General features: G+C 30.1%; 1 pseudogene; it reads left to right on the forward strand.

The window, feature by feature from the left end:
* Window positions 1-3,998: 3,998 nt before the first annotated feature.
* Window positions 3,999-7,087, forward strand: LOC114755563 (receptor-like protein 9DC3; annotated as a pseudogene).
* Window positions 7,088-16,410: the final 9,323 nt, after the last annotated feature.

Consider the following 16,410-nt stretch of genomic DNA (forward strand, 5'->3'; position numbering starts at 1 on the left):
AAAAGGTTTTATATTTATGATCAAATTAAATCTACAATTAGCTATAAAAAACTGAAAGTGATAACATTTAAGGTTTTCTTTGGCTCAATAAAACATGTGGAATATGACTTATAAATAAGGTCTGAGAGTGTATTTGCCGGAATGAACTTCATGATAAATTGAGTTTTTTTTTTCCCCAAAATTTTGATCTCTTAATAAAAATATTTCGAATTTAAGGTTTAATAGGAAATTAAGTACATGATTCATGTAATGTAACGCGTTTATACTTACACGCGCAAATATCAGTTTATGAATTTTGAGACCATTCCAACCCGGTGATGTTAAAATCAGTTTGATTGTTAAATTTTAGTTTTGGATTTGTGAAGTCTTCAAATTTTGTCGGCTTCGACAGTTTCCAATGGAATCTTAGAAATTCACCACTTGATAAGCATATAATGACATGGACCCGTAAACTTTGGTGGACATAAGTCTTATTTGAAAAAACTTGTTTCTCGATAATTTCTTTAAATTTATGTTTTCGCCTCCCTTTATTTCTCTAAACAGAATTTGGGTCCTTCGTACCACAATACAATACATTGCTATATGTAAATAACTAAAATGTAACAGTATAGTTATTGAAATTTTTTTAGAACTTTAGGGTTAAAATTGATGTGAGGATTTTCAGCCATACATTGATAATAAAGCATTAGCATGGGCGTCCAAATCGGGAGAAGAACGTCTTTACTAGCGTTTCTTTCCATTTTCTTTTCACTTAATATCTTTACCATTATATTAACTTTCAATGGTTGAAATTTAAAACTATATAAAAATATTATTATAATATTAAATATAATAAAAATTTATAATTACAAACTATTCACATCAAATTTTAATACTATAAATTTATCTATCTATTTTATTATTTAATATTATAATAATATTTTTACTGAATAAATCTCACCTGTTGAAATGAAGAGGGAAGTTAGTGGAGATGTTCTGCTTCCAAACCTTGGTGCATCGGCTCAACCCAACATATTGCAGAGAAGAATTTGTGTCATAAGGAGTCAACTCAAATGGGTCAAGAAGATAATTTAATATTTCATTTTCTAAGATTTATTTGGCTCTAAATTTATTTTCTTCGTTTCATTTTCATTTCAATCACAATTAATGGCAAAGAAAGGAAAGTCTTCTGACCTGTTTGGTACGCTAATGAAAAACTAATCTGTAGATGAGAACTTCGTGGGGGGTTTATTATAGTGATATAATCATTATTCTCATTGTTTCAAATATTGTATTTTTACAAATAGGCCATAAACATTAAATCTTATCAAGTAATTTTTTTAAATTTCCCTCCTTTATTTCTAATATCCAATACATCTGTACTTTCTTCGTAAAATTGGGTCAAAGTCTCCAATTGAAAATTTTGTTAGTGAAAAAGACTTAAATGAAAGTACCGATACTTTGTATGTACAGGATTTGCATAGTAAAATATCGGTACTTTTTGTCTATAAAAATTTATTGCATTTTTCATACAAATAAAATTTTTAACGGAGGATTTTCCCCCCTAATTTTCTCATACTGGTATGGGTATTATTTTGTAACGTGTATTGTACGGTATATTCAGAGGGAGGAGAAAGGTCTTACTTTCTCTATCACCATATGGATAGCTAGCCAATAACAAGAAATTTACAGCTTATTTAACGGTTTGAAGTTAGAACCATTCAAATACAATTGATGATAGAGTTAGTGAGGGTTGAGGAAGCAACTGAAATAAGTGAATAAGATAATTTAATGTTGTTTTTTATTTGTTAACAATTTACTCAGCTGTAGGTTTTCTTTGATTATTTTTCATTTCAATCGCATCGCAAAAGGCAAGTCTTCTTTACCCCAAAATAGGCAAGTCTTCTTCTCCGTTTGATATGCTTATGGAAAAATAATCCGTAACTGAAGACTTTTTAGGGCACATATTTATTATATATATTGATATAATCATTATTCCCTATTTTTCTATATAGGCGCATAAGCATTAAATTTTATCAAACAAAATTATTTTTTCATTTTCCCTTTTTAATTTATAATATCAAACATATGGTATGCTATTTGTGTGTGTATACTCAAAATCAAAATTTTGGGACAAAAATGAATTAATGGTAGCTGGACAATGAAGGACCATTTTGAAGTTTCTCACTTCCAAACCTTTTAACACGTCATTCAAATAAAGCCGAAAAAATCTGACAAAAAATAATGCCAATTTTTTTTTTTTGATAATATGGTAATTTCTTATATTTCTACCCCCTCCTTGTATTCTAATACTACATTTTATCCTTAATATAAGATCTAATTAATTTATTTGAGAAGATCAAGAAAGTTAATAAATTACCTTAACATATTTATATTTATCTTGTTACTTTTATAAATTAATATATAATCTAATAATATATATAAGTATTTTAGAGAGATTATATAACATGTAATTATGCAACTAAGTCTTATTTTAAGGATCGGGATGGTATTTTTGAAATTTAATTACTTTTTCAAAGGAGTACTCCTCTTGTCATATTTATAAGGCACTTCTAGCATATTTTACATAGACCAAGGAAAATCTTAAAATGTATTAACTCTCTATTAAAATATAACAAGTTTTCAATTTTATTCATATTTAATATATACACATTTCAAAAGAGATAACTACCTACACTATAATAAATGAAGGACAAAATAGTACATGTACGCTAAAAATTTAATGAAGTGACTTATAAATAGGACAAAAAAAATCCTTCTGTTTCTGTCTTATAAATAGGACCAGAAGAGTATGTTATAAGGCCTCTCATATCTCACTTTGTTCAAGTTCTTAATTGAAACTGTTTTTAATTTTAGCATAAAATATAATTATCAAATTGAAAATTGACCGACCTCACAAAATTTCATATTTCTTGACTATATTAGTAATTATTAAATTATATATGAACACTAATTTTCAAAACTTTTCACCACAAATTTTTAGAAAAGTTTAATCAACGTTCGTTCAGTCAAGCACGTTCGACGTGTTGCCAGGACCATTTGTTTAGTCAAGTGAATATTTGAATTAATTTATTTTAAGTGATTTTATATTTTCAAAATAAGTATATGAGAGGAAGTGGTAAAATGTAAAATAGATGTTTTTTAGTTAATTCTCTTAATAAGTCTTTCATTTTTTTTTTAATGTCCAAGGAAACATAACTTTTTTTTTGGTAGCCTCTACCCCTCTCTCGATATATATGATATAATGAACTTATTTTTATTTTCCTTAATTATAAAAATTTCTATTCCATTTAAAAGATATACGTAATACGTAAGCCTTCTGTAAAATTAAAATTGGGTTGCGCAAATTTTTCTTTTATTTTTAATATTTCATTTTCATCAACCATGACAGTACTATTAATTATTAGTCATTAAATAAAATAGTTTAATTATTTTTTTGCAAAAATAATTTTTTCAATAACTTCCAAGTATACAGGCCCTTACCTTGGGAATATTATTCTATATTAAAGTTATAATACAAAGAAATATTATATTATGAGCAAGGGTTACAGTGATGTTATCAGCAAATCTGTCATGGCCAACATGTCAGTTGAATGTATTACGCATTAAATAATAGAAATAAAAAACTTGACTTATAATTCTGTTATGGTAAAGGAAAAAAAAAGGGCTTATAATTCTATTTACAATTAGGAATTATAAGAATTAAATACACAGTGTACTAAAATTAATTTGTGTTTACAAGCCCATGGTTTATATACTGAAGCCAACCAGTTTTTAATGGCAACAATAATTCATGTTAGTTTTTTTTTATAATCAATTCTGATTATATTTTAGTTCCCATCAAATTCTTCAATCCAACTTGGAAGAAGAAAGTGACTTGAGCCAGTGATTATTATGACAAACCTTTTATCAAGCGTAGCTCTGCCTATAAAAGAAGCCTCATATGTTAGATACCCCACCCTTCACTCCTTCATATTCATAGCCTTTTAACTTCGCTCATGGCATTTCGAATCATCATCTGTTCCTACTTGTTCCTTCTTTCTCCTTCCCTTTCTTCTTCTCTCAACTCCCCATTATGTAATTCTCATGATTCCATTGCGCTTCTTCATTTTAAAAACTCTCTCTCTCTTGTTGATTCTGCTCCAACGGAGTGTGATTACTTTTATGATCATGATGGCGACTACGCCAATCTTATACCATTTAAGAACCCATCTTACCCAAAGACAGCTTCGTGGAGAAATGATTCAAACTGTTGCTTTTGGGATGGGATCACGTGTGACTCCATGTCTGGTCATGTGATTGGCCTTGACCTTAGTTGTAGTTGGCTCCAAGGTCAACTCCATGCAAACAATAGCCTCTTCCAACTTTCTCATCTCCAAACACTTAACTTGGCTCACAACGATTTTAGTGGGTCTTTGATATCATCTCAATTTGGTGATCTTTCCACTCTCATGCATCTCAACTTAAGTTCTTCTAGTTTTGTTGGTGAAATTCCTCCTAAAATTGCAGAATTGTCTAAGTTGGTCTCTCTTGATTTTTCTAGGAATCTATTTTTCTTGCATGGTGAATTTTTGAGGTTAAAACTTAAACTATCCACATGGGAGAAGCTTGTTCTAAACATGACTAATCTAAGAGAACTTGTTTTACGTAGTGTAGATATGTCTTCCGTGGCACCAAGCTCCTTGTCTTTGCTCATGAATTTTTCATCCTCTCTGGTCTATCTTAGCCTTTCTAGCACGTCATTGCTGGGAAATTTATCTAATAACTTTTTCCATTTACAAAATCTTCAAAAGTTAGATTTGTCATGGAATAAAAATCTCATGGGACAACTTCCATATTCCATAGGCCATTTGAAGTCCCTTGATTTTTTGGGACTTTCGGCTTGCCAATTTGATGGGCATATTCTTGTAAGTTTTGAGAACCTCACTTGATCAACTCATTTGGACCTTGAGGGTAACAGTTTTAGTGGTGAGCTCTCATTTCTTTCAAATATACCAAGTCTCACTTCACTAGAACTCAGTCACAATTATTTTAGTGGCTTGCTGTCACATGTGTTTGGAAATCTTTCAAATTTAGAATTTCTTGAGATCTCTAACAACAAGCTACAAGGTAATTTTTCCGAGTCAATTTTTACCCTCATAAATCTTTCTCTTTTAATACTATCATCAAATAACTTGAGTGGCTCTGTTAATTTTTACCAATTTTCCAAGCTTCAACATCTAGAATATCTTGATCTTTCAAGCAACAAGTTTCTCTCACTTGCCTTTGATAATAATCTTAACTACACCATTCCCAATCTTGAGGTCTTACATTTAGATTCTTGTCATGTCACTATATTTCCAAAATTCGTAGGCCTTCCAAATTTGCAGGAGTTACTACTTGATAATAATAAGTTGCAAGGTCTTCCTGAGTCAATTTTTGGTTTCCTAAATCTTTCCCATCTAAGTCTGTCATCAAATAATTTGAGAGGCCCTATTAGTCTTCATCAATTCTCAAAGCTTCAAAATCTAGAATATCTTGATCTTTCAAACAACAAGTTTCTCTCACTTAGCTCTAGTAATGATGTTCACTATACCATTCCCAATCTTACACAGTTAGATCTATCCTCTTCCAACATCAATAACTTTCCTAAACTGTTAGGAAACCTTCAAAATTTGAGGAGTTAAGTCTTTCCAATAACAAAATTCATGGAGATATTCCCCAATGGTTCAATAATGTGGGGAATGGTTCTTTGGATGATTTGGATCTCTTTCATAATAACTTGACATCAGTTGAACATCTTTCAATGAGAAACTTCTGGTATCTTGATCTCAGCTTCAACTTGTTGCTAGGAAATCTCCCAATTCCATCCTTTGATGTTGTTGTATTCTTTTCAGTGTCCAACAACAAATTTAGTGGACACATTTCTTCCTCATTTTGCAATGCAAGCTCACTTCAAATAGTCAACTTATCTCACAACAACTTGTCAGGCCACATCCCAAAGTGCCTTGTTGCTCTCCCACATCTTATGAGTTTAGATCTGCAGATGAATAATTTTGTTGGATCTATACCAGACAATTTTTCTAGGAGCAAGTATGTGGAATCTTTGCATTTGAACAACAATCAATTTGAGGGATGGTTGCCTTTGTCTTTGACCCATTGCAAGCAATTAGAAATTTTAGATGTGGGAGCAAACAAGATCAACGACAAATTTCCTAATTGGCTTGAAGGATTACCGGAGCTAAAGGTACTCATTTTAAGAGATAATAAGTTCTACGGTGCCATTCATAGTTCCAACACCAAACATCCTTTTACCATGTTAAGAATTTTTGATGTTTCCAACAACCGTTTTAGAGGATCCTTGCCAACAACATATATCAAGGAATTTAAAGGAATGATGAATGTTGACTTTGTTTCAGTTGGACAAGATTACTTGGAAAGCCATTTTGGTTCTTATCAAGAATCAGTGATGGTCACATTGAAAGGTGTTGATTTGGAGTTGATAAAGATCTTAGCTACATTCACATCCATTGATTTGTCAAAAAACATGTTTGATGGAGAGATTCCACATGTTATTGGTGAGCTGCATTCACTTAAGGGGCTTAATCTCTCCCACAATAAAATCACTGGTCCTATTCCTCAATCCATCGCAAACTTGACAAACCTAGAATTGTTGGATTTATCGTCAAACTTGCTCACAGGTGGGATTCCTCTTGCACTGGTAGATCTCAACTTTCTTGAATTTTTGAATCTTTCACAAAATCAACTTGTCGGAGAAATACCAAGAGGTAAGCAGTTTGATACATTTTCACAACATTCTTTTGAGGGAAATTTAAGACTGTGTGGATTTCAATTGTCAAAAGCATGTAATCATGATGAAGGGAAATTGCCACAGCCAATTTCATCAAGTAATGACAAATTTGGATTTGGTTGGAAACCAGTGGCTTTGGGATATGGATGTGGGATGGTGTTTGGAATATTCATGGGTCAAGTTGTTTTCTTAATTGGAAAACCTAAAGGGCTTGTCAGAATTTTTCAAGCTAGGCCTAAGAAACAAGCAAAAAGTACAAGGAAAAGAGCCCATCAGGATCAAAGAAGAGTGAATTAGGCACAAAATATGGCTTCATGTGATATATTGCGTCATCTTTTTTTCCCCCATGTTCCACTATGGTTATTATTTCATGTTTCTTAAATATCTTGTCAGTGATTGGAATGTAATGTACTGTATATTTTCATGCAAGTTATTGTCTTTCCCTTTTTTTTTTCCCAATGAATTTCAAGTGGTTTGCCTTCAATTGTATGCTATGTACTATTTGATCATCATGTGAATAAAATTTTCCACATGTCATCACCTTATGTTATTTGAATTAGTTATCAACCATTCAACCTTTCTCGTTTAATTAATGATCTAAAGAAACTTTTAGTTTGTTTGTTTCTTTAATTTAAAGTTCTATTACAGGATTTTAGGCTTTTATAAATATGAAAAAAATACTTTTCTGCTTCGAGACTTTATGATCGATACATGATTGCTCAGGATAATGCTGCAAGTAGGAATTTAAAATAAGCAAAATGATTTTATTTCAAATTTTAATCTCTTAACAAGTTTTTTTTTTGCCAAATTCTTAAAATTGAAAACATGACAATGCAAAACACGAGCCTCAATTATTTTATTACTTAACAGTTAACATTCAACTGGGCTCATCCTCTCATGAAAACCTTGGGCCTAAAAGCTTTTTAACCCATCAACGACATCGTGACCCCTTTTTTCGTAAGTTTATAAATTTTTCTGTTTGTTTTTTTACCCCTTATTGAGGAAAAAAATTAGATTAAAAAAATATGGAGAGAAATTCGTTTTTTTCTTACTTGGATTTGAGAGAAAATATGGGAGGAAGGAACTCCTTACTTGGAGTAAAATAAAATTAGGGAGGAAAGAAAACTAGAGAGAAAAATAAGAGGAATAATGAGTTTTCTGAATATCAATGTAATGAATTATTTCAAAATCGATTCTAATTGAATTGATCCTCATCCTAACGAAATTCATTTAATTGATACATGTATCCCCCAATTCAACATAGGCACAAGATTTTTCAGGATTGGATAGGGAAAAAAATATGGGAGGAAGGAAAAGTGGGGAAAAAATAAGGTAAACTCCATATCTCATTTTCTCTCGAAATATGGAGAGACTTGGGAAGAAAAACAAGATTTTCCTGATTGTCCCTCCTCTCTCTTCCTCTCACATTTATTTTCTTTTATTATATTTAAAAAATTATTCACTTTTTATTTTTTTTATCTTACAAGAATATTTTTATTAAATAATTTGCTTTTAAAATATAACACTATGAAAATATATATAAACCAAATAACTTGATTTGAAATTATTTGATGATGCTAACGTTAGTATAATATTCCGATTGCAATACTTAATTTGATTTAATTTTAAATATGATATATTTTGATAAGAGTATTTTAGTTATTTAGATATTTACTCATTTTCTTTCTTCCCTATTTTTCTCTCATCTATCCAAGCAAGAGGATGATAACATCTTCTCTCCAGTTTTTCCTTCTCTCTATTCCTTTCATCCCATTTTCTTTCCTCCTAACTTTTCTTTCCATTCAAGCAGAGTAGAAAAGTGGGGGAGAAAATAAAATAGGCCAGGTGCCTCATTTGCTTTTCAAATTTTCTCTTTATATATTGAAAGGTTTGAGAAGGAAAATAAGATTTTTGCGACTATCCCTCCTCTCTTTTTCTCTCCATATTTATTTTTTTATTATATGCAAAAGATTATTCACTTTTTATTAAATAATTTGGTTTTACAATGTGATAATATGAATATATATGTAAACTAAATAACTTGATTTTAAATTATTTGATGATGCCAATGTTAGTATCATGTTCCTATTGCAATGTTTAATTTGATTTAATTTTAAATATGATATATTTTAATAAGGATATTTTAGTTATTTAGATATTTTTTCTTTTTTTCTTTCTATTTTCTCTCGTCTATCCAAACAAGAGAGATGACAACATCTTCTTTTTATTTTTTCCTCCTCCCTATTTTACCAGTTTTGTGTTTCACTGTTTCACTTGACATCATCAAAATCCAATAAAAAATAAGGGTCAATGAAATATTGTAAATATGAAGTAGGAAAGATGACCCCCAAAAAAAAAAAATTTATAATAAGTGCTTGAATCCACCAATTTCTCCCAAAAAAACTAATTTTCAAGTATGTGTGTGTATATATATATCTGTATATATAGAAGTTCATTCATATATTTTTTTGCCCTCATTTTCCTCCCAAAAACTTCAACCAAGTTAATTCAAACAATCAAATGGTCATAATTAAAAAGAGGGTCTTAATCTACACCGTTCAACGAGCCTTTATACAAGGGCGTCCCAAATTATGTGGTGAATATATCTTTTAAAAATTCGTATATACTTCAAATATAAGGTGTTAAACTGGAAAACCCCTCAGGTAAAAAAAATGGAAGACCCAAAAAAATACAAGGTGTTGAGTCTCTCTTTCTTTGTCTTTTTGTTTTGTTGGGGGGGGGGGGATGCATGAGTCTTTCTTTATAAGGCTTGTTTTATTTTTAATTTTTGTAAAGTTTGTGTTAGAGGATGCAAAGAATTGTAGAAAAAATAACAGCAAGAGACGTTTTTCAATATTCTTGCCATAGTTGTAAATGTAAGAGTTAACTGTTAAATTGATACCTCAATATCTTTTGTCTCTACAATTTATAAATTTTTTAAAGCTATTGATTGCGTATTAAAGAGAATTTTTATTCCTGAGATAGACTAAAGAGATACTTTTGAAAAATTAAAACATATTTATTACAAATAATTAACTTAATAGATTAGTTTGACATATATAAATCAGTTATTTAGCTTTACCATTTAGGACCAAAAGAAATAGTTCTTAATATAAGAGTTTGTTTAACTTTTATTTTAATCATAAACACAAGACACCAATTTATTTTGTCTTTTATATATATATATATATATATATTTAAGATAGTCCTTATAATAATAGTTGTTCTAACCAATAACACTTGATCAGCAAGAATATCTTAGGAAAGACAATATCTATTTATTATAAATAACTAACTTAATTAGTTTTCTTAATCTACTCAAATTAATCAATTAGCTCTTATATTAAGAATCAAAGGTAGTATTATTCTCCTAAATGGTTATAAACTTTTGAATGTTTTATGATGGGAATATTAGCCCAATGCAAAATAAATTTAATTACATGAAAATTAAATTTCAAATCTTGAATTCAAATTGAAACTTTTTCAATATGAATAACATTGAATGGTGATTAAAACCAACATAAGAAATACTACTTGTTATTTAATGGCAAAAGAAAAAGAAATACAGTACATGTCGTTTAAATGATTACATAATTTGATCAGTAAATTTATTCAGTAACATTTTTTGAAAAAAAGGGCAAATCTTGAAACATAAATATTGTCATGTTAAATCTTAAAACTTAGAGTAAAATACTATAACGGGTCGGATAAAATTCAACGGGTTTAATGACAGGCGAAACGCAACGCGACTATGGGGGTGTTTGGCAAACATGTGAAAAGCTTTTGGAATCCAAACTAAGATTTAATACCAAAAATAGCTAAACATTCCATTTTTTTTTTCAAACTATGGTTTTGTCATAAAACCATGGTTTACCTTATCAAAACCATGGTTTCACCGTAAGCATATTTTTTTTCACTTTTGGAATCTCTGGCTGCTGCTGTAGTGTCAGTGAAATTTTTTGCCCCTCACACCTTTACATTGCTTCTTCTTTCTCTTTCCTCACCTTTTTTTTTTAACCGGTTCTCCTGCCTTATTAGGATAAAATAATTTTTTTTTGGGAAAAAATTCATTTTTTCTAAAAATATATTTAATCTTATATTTTTTAAATATATATACACATACTAATTATTTATTAATTACATTACTTATATATTATTAATTATGTTGGTAAAAAAATATATTATTAACAATTTTATTCCTTCAAATTAAAATATATTATAAAATCTATCTTTTATGTAATTATCATATTAACTTATATCTTTTTTAGTAATTTGTACATATAAAAAGTACTTCGGATAACAACTATCTAAACACTCTCACTTTTTCACAAAATCTATTTTTCACAAAATTTATTTCCAAAAACTATTCTCCAAACTATAGTTTGGTTTTATCCAAACATCCCCATATGAACTCTGACGAATTTCGCTCTGCAGATCTCGTGCGAAAATCTTCATCCTTGCTTCAGAGGAGAAGAAACAGAGTCAGTGGATTTGAGTTTTGAAACCCTAGCTGAAGTCGGCATCTCAAACGAAGATCAGGTGCTCAAATGTCCGTTACTCTTTTTCAGTTTTGACCAACGTTCATGTAATTTCTCCCACTTTCTGTTAATTCCTTGTCACTGTCATAGCATAGCTGGTAATCGCGTAATCTAGTTCGGATCCTTACGATGCGAAGCTAAGTTTTATGAGATGACTTTTGGAACTGTTATTCTCTGCATAATTGGGATCAATTCTGTATGTTAAAGATTTAGCTCCGGGGTGAGATCATGACCATAATGACTTTTGGTGACTTTATGATGTTTTATAGTGTAGAGGCAGACTGGCTATCTGGGTAGTGGAAAATGCACCGTGGTCCGGTGGCAGTGGAGGAACAATTGCTACAGAGAGCTATTAAAGAAGAATGCCCTTGGGAAAACCTTCCAAAACGATTTCAAGTAACTCTTTCTTCTAAAGAAGAATGGTATAGAAGGTGAAATTAACGTCATTAATGTCCTTCTAAATCTATTGCTTTTGTTTTCTTGCCTCTATGAATTGTTTAATTTAGTTACCTGACATAGACATCACTGTCCAAACAGCATCCTTAAATGGGTTTCAAATGCATTTTTAAAGCGCCTTATTTCTTTTTCTGGCCCTGGAAATTTAATACAGGATAATAGAATACTGCATAAGGAAGAAACTCCAATGGAATAACTGTTTTGCTCGCAAAGTTTGTAAAGAAAGTGAATATTATGAAGAGATGGTGCGTTATTTGCGGAAAAACTTGGCTGTATGTGCTCTATAGAAATTCTAGTTGACTCATTTCTGAAAATGTGCATCAAATGCATTGTTAAATTGTGCTATGGTTTTTGTTTAGATGATCAGAAAAGTTTGATGATGGATTTTGTTAGTAGAAAAAGATTGCAATTTTTTTAGTGAACAGAAATATATCATTTTTTATCATCACCATTAAATGTCATATATTAAGTTTCTATGCCTTGAATAATAGTTTCGAATACAGATCTTAGTTTCTTTCCTTTATATTTAGGATAGTTTGCTGTAAATTATATTTAATTGTCCTTTTACCAAAAGGATAATATCTGCTTGTCTATGACTCCGCATATTTTTTTTAAAAAAAATGAAATTAAGTTAGCATATAAGTAGAACTGCTTGGATGTTGTGTGAGGCCCTCAATCTCTTTTGCTTTTGTTGTAGGAATTGTGCATTTAGTTAAGATATTAATATAGGGTATGTATCCATATCTTATCCCAGGATATACATACATAAACATACTAATGAATTAATTAATATTAAACCTACGCTTCTCAACAAAATTAGTATTGTATGATAGAATTGGTTAGCTTAGTCGATAAAAAAAGAATTGTAGAGAATACCTATGTGCAGCCCCAGAAAAAAAAAAAAGGATGCAATTAAGGGGGTTAGATTTATAACAGAAGAAGCTAGTTCTCCACAATGTGGTAAATCAAAGTTTAAATCCTCTCAGGAGAGGTGCCCACATTTAATACTCTATAGTGCCTTAAACAGAATTGTCTCCAAAAAGAAGATATCTGTGTTCAGTGTAAAAAAAAAAAAAAAGGACAAAGATGCATATGTTCATCCTAATAGGAGTCTCGTACAAAACTATATTTTTCCGCAACACTTTTACTCCAAAAATATGAAGATAAGAATGAAGATAATTTAATCAAGGAAAACAATATGCTAATCGAGGAAATTATGTCATGACTTGTTTTACAATTGATTGTTCCCTCGCAAATAATTTACAAAATTTTTTGTGGTGAATTTTGTGAGATTCGCGACGGGTTTATGAAATTTTTCGCTTTACTAGGTTTTGTGACCAAAAAAAAAAAAAGACTACACTGCAAATTTATTTTTTTGGAAGTCATTTACATTTTTATTACTTTTATAAGATGCCCCATATATTATGTAGAATTTAAAAAGCTGAAAAATGATATAATTATGATCTTCCACGGACCATCATTAGGTGCTAATACACCCACCCCACTACATTTTTATTGAATTTATTAGTCCATTATTTTCTTTTTAGTGTAATCGTAACGAATTTTTTTTACTTCAAATATATTGCCTTTTAGGCTATCAAAATAACCATTATGCATTGATTTTTGATTATCTTTGCATGCCCTGCTTAATGGTTCATTATGCGGCCTATTGATGCCTTTTTTTTTTTATTTAACTTTTTTCCTTCTAATGTTCCAATATTTTGACTAAACAAAACAATTAATTATTTTGTCTTGGCCGACAAAAGTAGGGCAATTTATATTATAGTGCGTGCAAGTTAACTTATATCAACTCAACTTAGGTATGCATTTTCTTAAAACATCTCTATAAAAGGAACACTTGACTTAAAAATAATTATACGGAGCAAAAAATTTACTTAAAAGTAATTATATCAGCATTTCATTTCGAAAAGAAAAATTTTTATGTCCCAAAAATTTTTAAATAAAGTTAATAGAATTATATACGACTGAAAAATGAAGCTGCTTTATTAATATATATATATATATATATATATATATATTGCATCTATGACATACTTCTTTTGTACTACTAATTTCACTAATATGTTCTTTATTCAATTTTATCTACTGGGAGACCTTTTATCATATGAACCACTGCCTATAAAAGGAAGCCGCATATGCTAAATGCCATATCCTGCACTCATTCATTGAAGAGAAGAATTTGCGTCACAAGGAGTCAAATCAAATGAGCCAAGAAGATAATATAATGTTTCATTTTCTAAGAATTTATTTGGCTCTAAATTTATTATCATTTCAATCACAATTAATAAACATTAAATTTTATCAAATAAAATTATTTATTATTTTCCCTTTTAATTTATAATATCAAACATATGGTATACTATTTCTGTGGGTGTATATCCTCAGTCAAAATTTTGGGACAAAAATGAATTATGGTAACTGGACAATGAATGACCATTTTGATGTTTCTCACTTCCAAACCTTTTAGGTCGCCATTCAAATAATGCCCAAAAAAATAATGGCAAAAAAATTTGCTCATAGAATGGTAATCTCTTATATTTCTCTCACACTCCTTGTATTCAAATATTACATCTGATGCTTAATATAAAATATAATCAACTTATTTGAGGAGATCAAGAAAGTTAATAAATTATTTCATGGATTTATATTTATTGTTTTTCTTCAAACTAATTTGTTACTTTTATAAATTGATATATAATATAATGGTATACATAAATATTTTAGAGAGGTAATGCAACATCTAATTATATAGCTGGGTCTTACATTAAAAATCGGGATAATAATTTTGAAATTTAATTACTTTTTCTAAAGAATATGGTATAAGGTCTCTCATGTTTCACTTTATTCAGGTTCTTAACTGAAACTGTTTTTGATTTTAGCATAAAATATAATTATCAAATTGAAAATTGACCGCTCTCACAAAATTCCATATTTCTTGACTATATTAGTAATTATTAAATTATCTATGAACATTAATTTTCAAAATATTTTCACCCCAAATTTTCAGAAAAGCTTAATCAACGTTCAGTCAATCACGGTTGGCGCGTTGTCAGGACCATTTTCTTAGTTAATTCTCTTAATAAGTCTTTTATTATTATTATTTTTTAATGTCAAGGGAAACATAACCTTTTTTGTAGCTACTTGAGTATACTCTAAACTCCCCCCCAAGGGGGAGCCACTCGAGCGAGCGGCCATCGTGACAAGCCTTTTTCCACTTATTGCCAACTTTTTTCCTTTTGGTATAGACGTGTCATCAACTTATGTTATTTGGAAATTAGTTATCAATTATTCAACCTTTCTCATTTACGTAAGGATTTTAGTTTTTTATAAATATGTGAAAATCACTTTCTACGTCAAGATTTTATAATTGATACATGAGTGTCCAAAATAATGGTACAAACAGGAATTTAAGAAAAATGATTTTATTTCACATTTTAAACTCTTAACAGTTCTTTTGGCCAAACTCGAAGATTTACTTTATTACTTAACATTCATCTGGGCTCCTCGAGTAATTTATTGGCCTAAATATATCCCCTTTTTTCCCCAAGTTAATAAATTCTTTTTTTTTTTTAAACTAGTTTTATGTTGGCTAAAGTATACCTTTTAACTTTACACAAAAATCTCAGTTTGGATTATCTCTTAACTTTAAAAAAATTTAGTTTTTTAATTCTAAAATCGTTAACAAATAAGATGAAATGTATGCTCCAACCATTCTTTAACAGTTTCAATTTTTTTTTGGGACCGCCAAGTTCGGACACATTGAACGGGTTTAACGACCGGCGAAACGTAACGCGAATGTTAACTCTGAAGAATTTCACTCTGCAAATCTCGTGCTAAAATCTCCATCCTTGCTTCATAGAAGAAGAAACTGAGTCAGTGGATTTGAGTTTTGAAACCATCTAGTTCGGATCCTTACGATCCGAAGCTAAGTTTTATGAAATGATAGGTCTTTAGAACTGTTATTCTCTGCATAATTTGGATCAATTTTGCATGTTAAAGATTTTAAAAATATATAATTGGCATGTGGCCAAATACACACTATCACACTGGAAACCAGCCCCCAGTACATATCTTTGAGCTCGATAAAGGTTGAAAAGGTAGTAGTGATGAATTCGAGTGGAATAGAGGTTGGAAATTTAATAGAACAGCGATTCTTGACCGTTGCAAGAAACAGGGGACGGGTAATGTTCGAGTTAGGGTTCGATAACTGACAGAGGGGTTTCAAAAATTTACCGTTATAAGCTTCAGAATTATCGATCATGTTATCGATCAAATGATGATCGATCACGTGTTTGATAAATATGAAGAACACATATGAACACAGAGTAGAATTATCGATCAAGTTATCGATCAAGCAATTATTGAACATGTTATCGATAAAATTGGTAACAGAAACGCGTACCTGGTTTTGTTTATCGATCATTTGATCGATAATCTATTTATCGATCATCTTATCGATTAACGCTTACCATTCTGAGAGAAATATCTCAACACCTTGAGGCTCCTGATTGATGTTATGATCGATAATGCATTTATCGATCAGCTTATCAATAATCATCGTGCTGGAATACTTTCTTTCTTCCACAAGCTGGATTTATCGATCAG

Source organism: Neltuma alba, unplaced genomic scaffold (genome assembly GCF_004799145.2).
Source record: "Neltuma alba isolate B1F8T4 unplaced genomic scaffold, ASM479914v2 tig00010294_pilon, whole genome shotgun sequence".
In the NCBI taxonomy this organism is placed as follows: Eukaryota; Viridiplantae; Streptophyta; class Magnoliopsida; order Fabales; family Fabaceae; genus Neltuma; species Neltuma alba.